This window comes from Adiantum capillus-veneris, chromosome 25 (assembly GCF_014529385.1).
Source record: "Adiantum capillus-veneris isolate H3 chromosome 25, ASM1452938v2, whole genome shotgun sequence".
In the NCBI taxonomy this organism is placed as follows: domain Eukaryota; kingdom Viridiplantae; phylum Streptophyta; class Polypodiopsida; order Polypodiales; family Pteridaceae; genus Adiantum; species Adiantum capillus-veneris.
The window spans coordinates 106,139,405-106,152,593 of NC_140955.1; the positions used below are offsets into that span (position 1 = coordinate 106,139,405).

A 13,189-nucleotide genomic window follows, 5' to 3' on the forward strand; every position below is an offset into this window, starting at 1 on the left:
TAGCGATCTCCTCCACCACGTGAACCAAGAGGTGGATTTGACTAAGAAGGACCGATCGAGGAAATACATCCTCAATGGCACACACAGTTTCGGTTGCAAGTGTTCGAGCACCAGGGATATCATCTATTTCAATTTCCTTGGAGCTCACAAATCTGTAAGAAAGCACACAAGGATACACTAAGTGCTAGTTGAGATTATTGTGTACATAAAAAAAGTGTAGTTGAGTGGAGTCTTGTGGTGTACCTTACTAGCTCTCCAAGTTTAAAAATAGCATCTCTGACTTTCTTGTCCTGACATATACACGTACTCACCAGCAGAATGAACTACCATGTAAATTAGGGGAAGGGAAAGCGAGAGAAAGTCATACACACAAACTATAGATAGAATAGGGAGAGGAAAATTACCTGAAGCATCTTGTGCTAATCATGGGACTTCAACCCATACAATTGAATGCTTCCACCCTTCTTCGCTTTTGTGAAAGCTCCCTTTAACGACCTCATGTATCCAGTTGGTGTGCAAATAGAAGCAATGATACTCTTCAATTTGTCTAATTCTTCTTTGGCTAGCATCCATGGTGCTTTAGGAAGCACAATCTTTCCATTGGGGGCACGACGTGGAGTAGCAGAGACGGGGAGACGTTTCAAGAGCCTCAAATCCTCCCTCACACCCAATGATTCCTTCTTGCCAATAATGTGGTCCCATAGTGTTTGGGCTACATTCTTGAATATGTGCATGGGATCCAAGAGGTGTTGTATTTTTAAGTCCTTCCAATATGGAAGCCTTAAAAATATGAAATACCTTGACATACCTTTTGGTGGAGGACACAAAGCTGGAGTGTTGTTGTAGTGCTCTTCCCAAATGGTTGCCCAATTTGCCATCGTGAGCTTTAGAGGTGTCTTCCCATTTGTTGGAGCCTTGTGCTTGCTATGACCTTGGGGTAAGAAATGATGGTTGTTTGGATAGATTACCTTGTGCAAGGCATCGGGCCTCTCTGTCACCAATGATGGCCTGCAAGTAGGACATGCATTGTGATCCAATGTGGAAAACCCTGCATACATATCATATCGTTAGAGAGATAGAGGGCTAGAGAGAGAGAGAGAGAGAGAGAGAGAGAGAGAGAGAGAGAGAGAGAGAGAGGAGAAAGGATATACCGAAAATGTCTCCAAGCCCAGGATAGTCGTGCATAGTCCACATAAGGATTCCCCTCACAATGGCTTCTCTCCCCCCCTTTGCAAGTGAGACATCTACAATAGGAATGCCTCTCCATAACTCCTCCAACTCCTTGATGAGGCGCTCGAGATAAACGTCAATATTTGACACTTCGTACTTCCCTGGCACAAGCAAGGAAATTAGTATATTGTCCTTCTTGGTTGTCTCCCATGGTGGAATATTGCAGTTGACGATCACCACATGCCAAGTGCTCCATGAAGTAGACTTAGTGCCGAAGGGGTTGACACCATCACTTGCTAACCCAATCCTCAAGTGTCGAGGCTCCAACCCAAACTTTGGCCATTGAGTTTCGATGTGCCTCCATGCAGGTGAATCGGAAGAGGGACACACATCATTCCATCATTTGAGCGGTGGTTGGCGTGCCACGTGAGAAGCTCCACGGTAGACCTCCTTTTAAACATGTGTTGAATGCGAGGAATTAAAGGTGAATGTCTCAATACCTTACGGGGTAGGTACACCCCGCTCACTCCGGTCTTGTATCGTGCTTTCCTCCACACGAGACATGAGATAATATGTGTGTGCTCATTGCAGTATAGCATGCAATCGTTGACGCATGCATGGATGCGCTCATACTCCATTCCAAGTGCAGTGGCATATGATCTAGCTCGTCCACAGTCTGGAGGCATGTGGTGATCTTTTGGCAACATTTTGCCCATCAAATTATAACAAACAGACGAATTAATACAATTGCAAGGAGGCAGCACCATAAAACGAGAGAGATGTATAAAAAGTCATATTTCAAACGTACCCAAGGAGTGCATCGACGCTTGCATTGCTCCAACCAAATTTTTCTTGCAAATTGAGGACTTCCAACAACGATGCCCAGAGCACTGAGTACTGTGCACCATCGTAAAGAGGTGTTCGGGCACTCGCCATCAATTTGTCCTCTATTGCCACTGTCCGTTGAGTGCATGGTTGGCAATCCTCCTCGCACACGTCGCATTCATGATCCATTAACTCATCACACATGTTGAACATGTGCTCATCCTCTTCTGTCCCAAAGTGCGACTAAGAGGGGAAAGGAGCTGTTGAAGTAGCGCTAATGGGAGGATCACCATGCGGTGCATCTAATTCGTCCAATAGCTTTTGCCTTTACCGTTCGGATTTGCGCGTCGGTGCACCACCACCGAACACAGACCAATGGAGCACCTCCTCAAGTGAGGGGTGAGTGACACTCTCATCTCTCCGAGCGCTTTTTTGAGGATGCTAGTGCTCCAATGCAATGCGCCTCAAGTGAAGGGTTGCCCTTTTGCACTTGGCACAAGGACAAGGGAGTTTTTTCTCGAGCCACCGATCACGTTCAGGCCCTCCCGGGGGGGCCATGATCATCCCAATTGAAGTCCTGCACACGCAACAAAATTTTTATTTAGTCATATGCGTCCTAAAAAATAAACAGTTAATTAAAAAATAGATATATTTCAATAAAAAAATGACTATATAGTCAAAGAGAATAAGGTGCAATGAGTGCCTTTATTTTTTAAAAATAAAGTACAATCAGTGTGCGCACTAAATGGGTGAATTTGTTAATCACAAATATCTAAAAGTACTTTAAAAATGCACTTAAAAAATATATAAAAGTACTACAAAAATAAGTATTCATAAAAATATTGAAAGACTTCATCAAAAACTCAAAAGGCTAAAAAGAAAATTATTGATATTTAAGTGTAGAGGGGGTGGTTTGTACCCCCCCTCCCCCCCCAACCTCGGATACGTTTGTATCCGTTGAAATGACGTTGTGCGACAATAATCGCGGTATGATCGTGGTAATCGTCATGGTAATATCCGCGGTAATAGTCGCGGGAATGCGTAGCGCCTAAAAAAAGAAGAAGGGCAGAGTATCTCGCGTTTTTGTGGCATACCCTATCTTCTTCCTCTTTGCCATCGCACCTGCTTTAAGCTCCCCTCCCCCCTCCTACACCTCCCACACCCTCATTCTCTCTCTCTCACAAACACAACAACACGCACGCACACACGCACACGCACACGCACACACACACACACACACACACACACACACACACACACACACATTTGGCTCGAGTAGGAGCTTCGGTTCGTTTGCGAGATGACTTCATTGAAGGGGGTTTACCGCGTTTGTCTTTGAAAGATCAACCTAGTGGGAAACCTTTCTACAACCTAAGGTAATCACTAAACAACCCCCCCCATCTAATGCCTTCTACTCCACACACACACATACATACAAACACGCACGAACACCACACACACACAGTCACATGCATAAATGAAGAGAGAGAGAGAGAGAGAGAGAGAGAGAGAGAGAGAGAGAGAGCGAGATACCTCATTCATTTACCGTAGGTTGTTTAGTGACGTTGATGCAATCTTTGGTGTTGTAATATGTTAGCTTTGTTTGCAAATGAATGTGCGTCGTAGATTTCTTAGGCAATGGATTATAAGAGAAAGAGGGAGATAGATAGATAGCTAGAGAGAGAGAGAGAGAGAGAGAGAGAGAGAGAGAGGGAGAGAGGGAAAGAAATAGAGAAAGAGAGAGATAGAGAAATAGAGGGAGAGAGAGAGAGATAGAGATAGAGAAATAGATAGAGGGAGAGAGGGAGATAGATAGGGAGAGGGAAAGAGGGGGGGGGAGAGAGAGAGAGAGAGAGAGAGAGAGGTAGAGGGAAAGAGGAAGAGAAAGAGGGAAAGAGAGAGAGAAAGAGGGGGAAAGAGAGAAAGAGGGAAAGAGGGAGAGAGAGATAGATAGAGAGAGGAAAAGAGGGAGATAGAGGGAGAGAGAGAAATAGAGAAATCCGTGGGGAGAAAGAGATAGATAGAGAGAGGGAAAGAGAATGAGAGAGAGAGAGAGAGAGAGAGAGAGAGAGAGAGATAAAGAAATAGGGAAATAAAGAGCAATGGTTGTAGGCGAAGCAACCATTTTGTGGTGTGCGCAGTGCGGGTATGCTTTTGCTTCTGTAGAGTGCTATGAAAAAGACCTTCTTTACGTGAAGCCGATGGAATTTAAACATTATTTTCTGCTATAGTCAGAAGGCGTGGCTGTCCTGCAAAATACTCAAAAATAGCACATAGCAAGACATAAACGACTAAATCTACGTACCTGCCAACTCACACAAATCCATAATCGAGCACAATACGAACAGAGAGAGACAGAGAGCGGGAGAGAGCGAAAGAACACGTGCAGACGCACCTCCTAGAGCGGAGTGCTACGCCGACACGACGAGAGAGAAGAGTGGAGAGGGGAGAAGAAAGACACGAACACTGGATGCAATCTCCCCCCATGCAAGAGTGACCATTTCCCTCTTGCACGTATTTGTTTTATAGATTTCTTGAATGGTCAAATTGGTTACAAACTGGCCGGCCAGTCATAAATGGCCAAAGCTCATAAAAGAGCACTTAAATAATAAAATGTACAATGTATATATTTTCATTCGCATAGGCCTAGCTCGGTTCAGTCTTTTCCACCTGTCAACTGCAATAAAATAGTAAAATATCAATTCCATAACATACCTCTCCATTGGAAAGCAACTGTCCTCAGTTGAGAAGATAAGAAATCTGCAAACAATACTTGTAAGAAACAGTGATTAGAAATCGGTGTCAAAAAAATAGCATATAGTAAAAATATTGAAACTGAACAACATTGCTTATGCCTGTCATCATCCACATACTACCTATTCTAGTGTCCCATACCACTAGAATAAGCAGTATATGTCATACCCTGATGAATCAGGATATCATTGGTCACACTCATCATCAATCTCATAATGTCAAGTCTCATTACATAAACACTGCCATAATAATCACCAGATACCAAATCCCAATCCATTTCCAATTTCACAGTATAAGTCCAAATCCAAATCACTTTCATTATGTACACGGGTAACAAAATCATACGAGTTACAGTGGTGGCCAGCCACTGCAGCATGATTTCCGATTGGTGTTGCCTAAATCGGTGAATCTACACCAATAAGACGTGCTGCCTAAATCGGCGAAACCATAAACAGAATAATCGACATACCTGGCACAACCACATAGACGCACAATACGAACAGAGAGAGACAGAGAGCGGGAGAGAGCGAAAGAACACGTGCAGGCGCACCTCATAGAGCGGAGTGCTACGCCGACACGACGAGAGAGAAGAGTGGAGAGGGGAGAAGAAAGACACGAACATTGGGTGCAATCTCCCCCCGTGCAAGAGTGACCATTTCCCTCTTGCATGTATTTGTTTTATAGATTTCTTGAATGGTCAAATTGGTTACAAACTGGCCGGTCGGTCATAAATGGCCAAAGCTCATAAAAGAGCACTTAAATAATAAAATGTATAATGTATATATTTTCATTCGCATAGGCCTAGCTCGGTCCAGTCTTTTCCACCTGTCAGCTGCAATAAAATAGTAAAATATCAATTCCATAACATTTTCTACTCTCTTCTCCTTAGCTTCTCTATCTTTCTCTCTCTCTTCCTATCTCTTCCTCCCCACGGAATAGGCATTAGGCTGGATAGCTTTCAACGGTACCGTACCTCAGAATGGAGGCAGGCATACATGTGCAAAGTAATCCTTTGAACAAGGAGCTGCTATGAAGAGATGCTACGCAAGAAGCACAATAAAGAAGCTCTTCTTCATAGCACTCTACAGAAGCAAGAGCACTCTCGCACTACGCACAACACAAAGTGACGAGTACATTTACAACCATAACTCTTTATCTTTGCTCAAAATTATGGCTACATTTACGTAATTGTATATGTATTTGTGTGTACATATATATTTGTTTATGCATGTATGTAGGCACTAAGTATGGGAGCATAGCACCTGAAGATTAGACGCTTTCTCTTTGGTATAATCCTTTGTTAATCATGGCATTGCGGTCATTGATCCACTCATGCATGTATTACCGCAACGTACCTTTGGTTTTACCACAGTTGAGACTGTTATGATATCTAAAGAGGTGCCACTTGACCTTAGGCACTACTAGCATCTACTTAGGTCTACTAGTATGTATATGTATCTACGTGCTTGTGTGTTAATATACTTGTGTACATATTTATAAATGAGTGAGTAGGGGGGAAAGCTAAATCTCATATTGCTCTTTGTAATATAGATGTTAGATGAGAGACCACCTGGTGGGGAGCAACCATCTGGCTCTTCTTGTGGCTGGTTCACATCCTGAGTGGGCTCCCACTCGGGGTGGACATCGGCTCCAGTGGACCCGAGTCTTGAGGCAGTGAGAACAAGCAAAGAAATAAAGAGCATTTTTGGCTAGTTAACCCTAAACCATGAGTGTCATAGGTTTATTTTTGTTATTTGCAGGCATGGCCATCCCATGTGGGCTCCCACCAGGGGTGGACATCGTCTCCAGTGGGCCCAAGTCTTGAGGCGGTGAGAACAAGCAAATAAATAAAGATTATTTCTAGCTAGTTAACCCTAAACCATGAGTGTTATAGGTTTATTTTTGTTATTTGCAGGCATGGCCATCCTACACCTACTCTACTCAGGTTTCTCCACCGGTCATAGATCCAGACCTACAACGAGCTCTCTCTTTACGAGACTAGTACCTCCGTTCGACGGAGGGATTGTTTAGCCGCTACACTCCGCAGTAGCTCGCGACCTACGGTCTTTCTCCGTAGTCCACACCATGGGGGAGCAAGGGAGGGACTCCTTACATCGAGAGCCTCGCACCGACGGCACCTCAGCCTATGGCACCTTCTTATCGTCCTACTCTCCTTCCATTGCAGGGTCCCACTCCCATGGCATCACGGGATTGTACGCCACTCCATTCGACTCTTGCTTCGCCAGAACACCGTCGACGTGCTTCCTCCAGCGGCGTGCGTCGACGCTCGTCTCAAGGCATCGAGCGCCGGGAGAGACGAAGCGGTAGGGGATCTTGTGGCTTCGCTTGTTTTGGTAGTGGCGGGGGAACGGAGTCCCCTATTACAGAGTGTGCCACCCCTGACGCAGAGGAGGAGGATACTGACGCACCTGTGTTAGACACGCATGCGTGCTACTACAGGGTAAAATATGGCGGGGAGGTGGACTTTGGTACAGCACAGGGCATGGCATTTCGACGCCATCTTCAGATTCTTATACATTCGACGTATAAGAACTATTTTATAAAGTTTAAAGACCAATTGCCCGATCATGCACGCTACATTGAGGACACACTACATGCTAGCTTTCCAAATGCTCGCGATCAACGTTTTTCACAAAAGTGGTTGGAGGGCTACATAAAAACATTTTTGAAAAACAAGTAGTCCATTGTACGGCACGCAACAACCAACCAGGTTAGAGATCTAGACAGGAGCTATCACGGTGGCAACATGGCAGATGCGGAGTGGGAGTGGGCAATGCAATAAAAGAGTGATCAGGCTACGACGGGCTCATTCAATAGACAACAACGCGAAGCTCGTGCCATACAAACTCCCACGCACTATGGCTCGGGAGGCAAGGCAACCTGAAAGGACAAATATGTAAGATTAATTATATTACAACCTAAATTGGTGATTATAAAGATTATAGTTGATGATTTGTTATTGTTATTTCTAACTCAGAAAAATATCACTCTTACTCGACCAACCAGAGAGATGGTCAAGTATCGGGAGCGACATACAGAATTTGAGACTTGGCGATGGTTTTTCGAGAACAACCACATCGCTTGCAAGCAATTCGACGCAGTGGTTGAATCACTACAAGCGGTAAGTTTAAACAAATTATTTTGTATCAATTCTTTTGAGCTGTTGATAATTGTTTAATTTGGTTTGGGTTTATGTAGAGTCAAGGTGATCAAACATACGTGCCTCTGGACGACAATGAGAATGAGGAGGATTAGATAGAAAAATATTTGTCCAAACTTTCGTAAAGTCTCAATATGGCACAATGATATACAACTATTTTCATTTTATTTGTAACTTTTTTAAATAATTGATCTTCTGTACATTAAATTGTCAAGGTAAAGTAAATTCAATTTCAATTATTTGGTTTTTTTTTGTACTCTTTCAAAAAACAATTGATGTTTCATTGTTTTATAAAGATGCTCATTTGGGCCACCCAATTTTGGGTGGCCCAAATGAGCACCTTTATTTTTGACTAGGCGTTTAGCGATAATATGAATGGTAATAGATGCGGTAATATCAACGGGTATATTACTACAACTATTACCACGATTATTGCTTTCAAACCATTACCGCGATTTGAGCCGCGGTTATTGCTGCGTACGCAATATTTTCTCTTTCCATTTTTCTTTGTTTTTCCGCGGCAATGTTAGCAGTTATAGAGTACTCCTCTTATAGTGAACCAACTTCAACCACCAGACGAGCAGACATTCGAGAATTAAGCATTGCAAACGATACACCTTGCCATGCTCAAAAGCACGATTAGTGACACCCATGTAGTACATGTGATACTTCTTGTGTACGTTATGCGTGAGCATGGGAAAGAGCACACCCTGCTTCAATATGAGAACTGCCAGCTATCAACAACCGACAGCCTCTGCCATTACCATTTGTAAAAGGATGAGCAATGATCTTCCCATAAAAGAGCCTGGTCACACACCCAATAACCTGTTCAATGCTCGACTTCGGTGATCATATGTGTGGATTCCCAATACTCCTATAGCCAAAATTCAAGGTTGATGCCGTTTGCAACTAGTCGAAACATTGTCATGCTTTAATTGGAAGGGGTGAGATTGAAATGATAATTGAAGGTGGCCAAATAAGGAGAATTTTTTTCAGATACCAACGTCAAGGGTCTCACCATCAAATAGAAAAGAAGAAGTCAATTGACATTTTTATTTGTGAAACTCATTGGACCTGCCTTTTAATGAGTCCAAATAACTCAGTCCACTGGCTGATTATTTGTTGTTGGAAAGTGAAAAACCAAGAAGCAACTCACACTCATAAGCACTCCTATAGCCAAAATTCAAGGTTGATTCCGTTTGCAACTATTGACCAAGTTGAAACATGTCATGCTTTTAATTGGAAGGGGTGAGATTGAAACAACAATTGCAGGTGGCCAAACAAGGAGAATTTGTTCAGATGCCAATGTTAAGGTTTCAACATCAAATAGAAAAGAAGAAGTCAATTGACATTTTTATCTGTGAAACTCATTGGACTTGCCGTTTAATGAGTCTAAATAGCTCTCTTCTCCACTCCGTTAGCTGATTATTTGTTTTTGGAAAGCGAAAAACCAAAGACAACGCTTATACATGGTGGTCAGTCACATGTAGAGCACTATAAGGCAAGAAAATTAGACTATGCAAGTTAAAGAGGATGCCACAAATTAGCCTACTACCGATGCATATATATATATATATATATATGTGTGTGTGTGTGTGTGTGTGTGTGTGTGTGTGTGTGTGTGTGTGTGACGTACTTGAAGAGGAAATGGCTAAAAAAGAGTTGGCTCTAAGTATTAGAAAGTGGCTAGTGCAAAATTCATGTGAGTAGGTCCAACCAATTTCCGTTTGGGGGTGATTAATAGGAATCTGAATAGATGCTCTTGAAGCTTCGAGGGAAAATAGGGGTTGGGGGGCACGTGGTGGAAGGGAGGGAATGAGACTCATTCGTGCCTCAACATGAGCGGGGAGAGGCAGAGAGAGAGAGAGAGAGAGAGAGAGAGAGAGAGAGAGAGAGAGAGAGAGAGAGAGAATCACACTACTAACCTCCCAGGTCTATTCAGAAAGAAGATAGAGTCTGCAAGGAGGATGAGAAAGGTTACGTCGACACCATTGACTGCAGAAAGTGAATGACATCGAAAGAAGACGTGAGGGTGGAGGTAGAGGGCAAAAGAGCAGAATCCGCCTTGAGGTCAGGTGAGAATCTGGGAGATGCAAGGCGTGAGGTCCATTTGTTCCCTTCGCTTTGCAGGTTGGTCGTGACGTTGGGGAGAGAGAGAGAGAGAGAGAGAGAGAGAGAGAGAGAGAGAGAGAGAGGGAGAGAGATTTTTCTACAGTGAGAGTCAATGGTGGCGATCATCGGCATCGAGAACGGTGTACACAGGTTGGCTAGGGAGGGCTGCCATCACCAGAAGGGAGGACCCTGTAGCACGTCAGCGAAAGAGATGCAGTTTTTTGTCTCATTCGTCTGTAGGGTAGTACTCGATTGAATTTTGGCCGGGTATATGTCTGCAGAGAAGGGGAAGAGCATGGCTCCCTCAAGTTTGTGTGTAGAGGGTGACTGCAGCAAGAGCTTGTCTAGGGCAGCCCCCGGGCCGTTTGCATCAATGGTTGTCGCAAGGAGCAGGACCTTGCTGGCGTGCATAGGAAGAATGAGTATCTACGGAGAGACTCTCAACTTGTGTGCTTGAGAGATAGGAGGAAGGAGAGCACATTGTGCAAACAGGATGGAGAGAGACAGAGAGAGAGGGGGAGAGAGAGCTCCTTTATGTCCAGCTCAATGGAGCAATATGTGTGTGTGTGTGTGTGTGTGTGTGTGTGTGTGAGAGAGAGAGAGAGAGAGAGAGAGAGAGAGAGAGGTGGCTTGTGTGAGGATGAAGCCGGAGAGAGACACAGTTGGTTTGTGTGAAGGAGAAGACGAAAAGAAAGAGAGAGAGAGAGAGAGAGAGAGAGAGAGAGAGAGAGAGAGAGAGATGGCTATAAAGAGGGATTGATGGCGAGCATGTAGGCTGGAGGGTGGAGCCTGGGAGAGGTTGGATCGGACATAGGGAAAAAAGCATGGGCATGCGTGAACAACAACTACAAGAACTTTTCCTTCCAATTTTTGCAGATTCGCTGGAATCTTCATACAAAATAAACGAACTTTTTGGAAGGTAGACCTATATAGATAATAAATTGAGTGCACCTATTTCTAATTGTACTGCCTCACATTCTTGGCATGCCTTTTAAGTTTTACGCATCAGATCCCTTTTGATATGGTTGTTTTGAATTTATGAGGGACTTGGTTTCATTTGATGAGGCACAAAATTCCTAAATTGGTCTGATTGCTATGAAAACTAAGTACGATGCCATTATGAAGACCATTTTCCTCTTGTAAAGGCATGAGACTTTTCCTTCCACTTGTTGCATGGCCACCATTCCTAGCCTCAGGACTAAATAACACATAGTATTAAAGAGAGAGGGGGGGGTGCGTGCGTAAAGAGATCGAGGATAGAAAAGTGCGCGCCCAAAAATCGGAGAGGTTGTAGCCGTAGATGGGCACTTAAAAACTAAACTTGGCCACAGACTAAATTCGGCCACATATTAAACCCGGGCATCGTCTATGTTTTAATAATAAAACCCCAAAAACTCGGGCCATGGGTACAACATGTGCGTGCGGGTGGGATGGTCATCCCATGCGTCACAATCTGGGCAACGAGGCCCTGGGTTCAAATCGAGTCGCCGCCCGGGTTCCTTTTCGCGTTGACTTGTCGCGTGTCCGGGTTTAATCTGCCTCGGGCTCCCCGCATCCACTTCCGCGCCGTCAATCCCCTTACCCCCCTCTTTAATGTTATGTGTCACTTAGTGTCGTGGCATTCCTAGCATTTGTGCATTGAAAGCTCATAGTCTACTTACCATTATTATTTTTATTTATTTTTGCAAAACTCACAATTGTGAGTAGATAGTATTAAGAACATCAAAAATATACACCAAGCTCGAGCTTACACCGAGCCTTGAGGGTCAAAGGATTACAAGTTTTTTGCTTGATAGAGAAACCACAACTACTCCTAGGCTTTACTTCTTACCAGATGTCATCATGACATGTATTGTTCTAAACCGGTCCTCTGAGGCTTGTTTGCCTCCGATCCTGTGGATCGTCAATCTGCTCTCTTGCAAAAGCTTGCCACAACCAGATTCCCCTCAAACACGCGGCGGTTCCTTGCTTGCCAAATATGGTGAAAGAAGTAGTATCTGATTATTTCAGTGCAGACAAGAAGAGCATGACTTCCCAACCTGTTACTACCAAAGAACAAATCAATCTTGAAGAACTTAATTTGCCATGTCCTTTGAATCCACTTGCATATCTTCCCAACCATGCCACTGATTGCCTGGCATCCCATGAAAAGGTGGGCTAGGTCTTCACTAGCTATTCTACACCTCAAGCAGCGATCGGACCCGATTCCTCTTTCTTGTATCTTTATGCCCGTCGGCAGAGCACCCCACATCACTTTCCATAGAAATATCTTCATATACTGAGGCCACCTTGGCTTTCAGATGTTCTCCATGACTCCCTCTCCCTCCCCCCGTTTTTCCATCCAATGCCTCTTCCATAATTTGTTGAGCGGGCTACCTCAGTTAGCCTCGTGCATGGGAAACCACAGTCTACTTACCATTATATGCACTGCCTAATCCCCCTGGGAAGTTTTTTTTGATTTTGCAAAGAATGGTAAGTAGAATTAGATTTTAAAGGTAAAGAAATCCCATTGTCGTGGCATTTAATCCCCCCTAGGAAGTCTTTTTTGATTTTCCAAAGAATGGTAAGTAGATTTAGATTTTAAAGGTAAAAAAATCCCATTGTCATGGCATTTAATCCCCCTAGGAAGTCTTTACTTCGTTAGCGTAGCAGGCTCTTTTCAATTCTTGAGCTCTCAAGCCTCCACGTGTCAAGATTTCAAAACCGGAAAGTAAAAAACTCTTCGTTATTTTTAACATCGAATCAGTGATAGCTCTATACCTATCGTCGTTGTGCCAATGACTGTCACAGTTATCTATCAATTGTAGTCGTCCGGTATTCTGTTCGTTTTCAGCAGATGCGAAGCAAGGGCCCAAGAATTCGCATTGCATGAAAGACAAATGCAATCACCTACGCATGCATCTTGAAGACATGTGGCTCTATGTAAGATGTTGACACGGGCTGTTTTCAGCCGGTGAGATGGCGTGCTTGGCATTGTCTTGGTCGATATGTATTCCAAATGTGGTGCACTTAAAGCACAAAAAGTGCTTGAGGTGCATCCTGTACAGAATGTCGCCTCTTGGAATGCACTAATTGTGGGATGTGCGCAACAAGAGCAGGGCCACAAAGCTCTAGGGTGTCTTGAGTGGGTGCAAAGCAAGTGTAAGT

The 13,189-nt window shown here is 43.9% G+C and overlaps 1 pseudogene; it reads right to left on the bottom strand.

Annotated features, from left to right (window-relative positions):
• Positions 1-261: 261 nt before the first annotated feature.
• On the bottom strand, positions 262-1,058 carry LOC147425437 (uncharacterized; annotated as a pseudogene).
• Between the last annotated feature and the right edge of the window lie 12,131 nt (positions 1,059-13,189).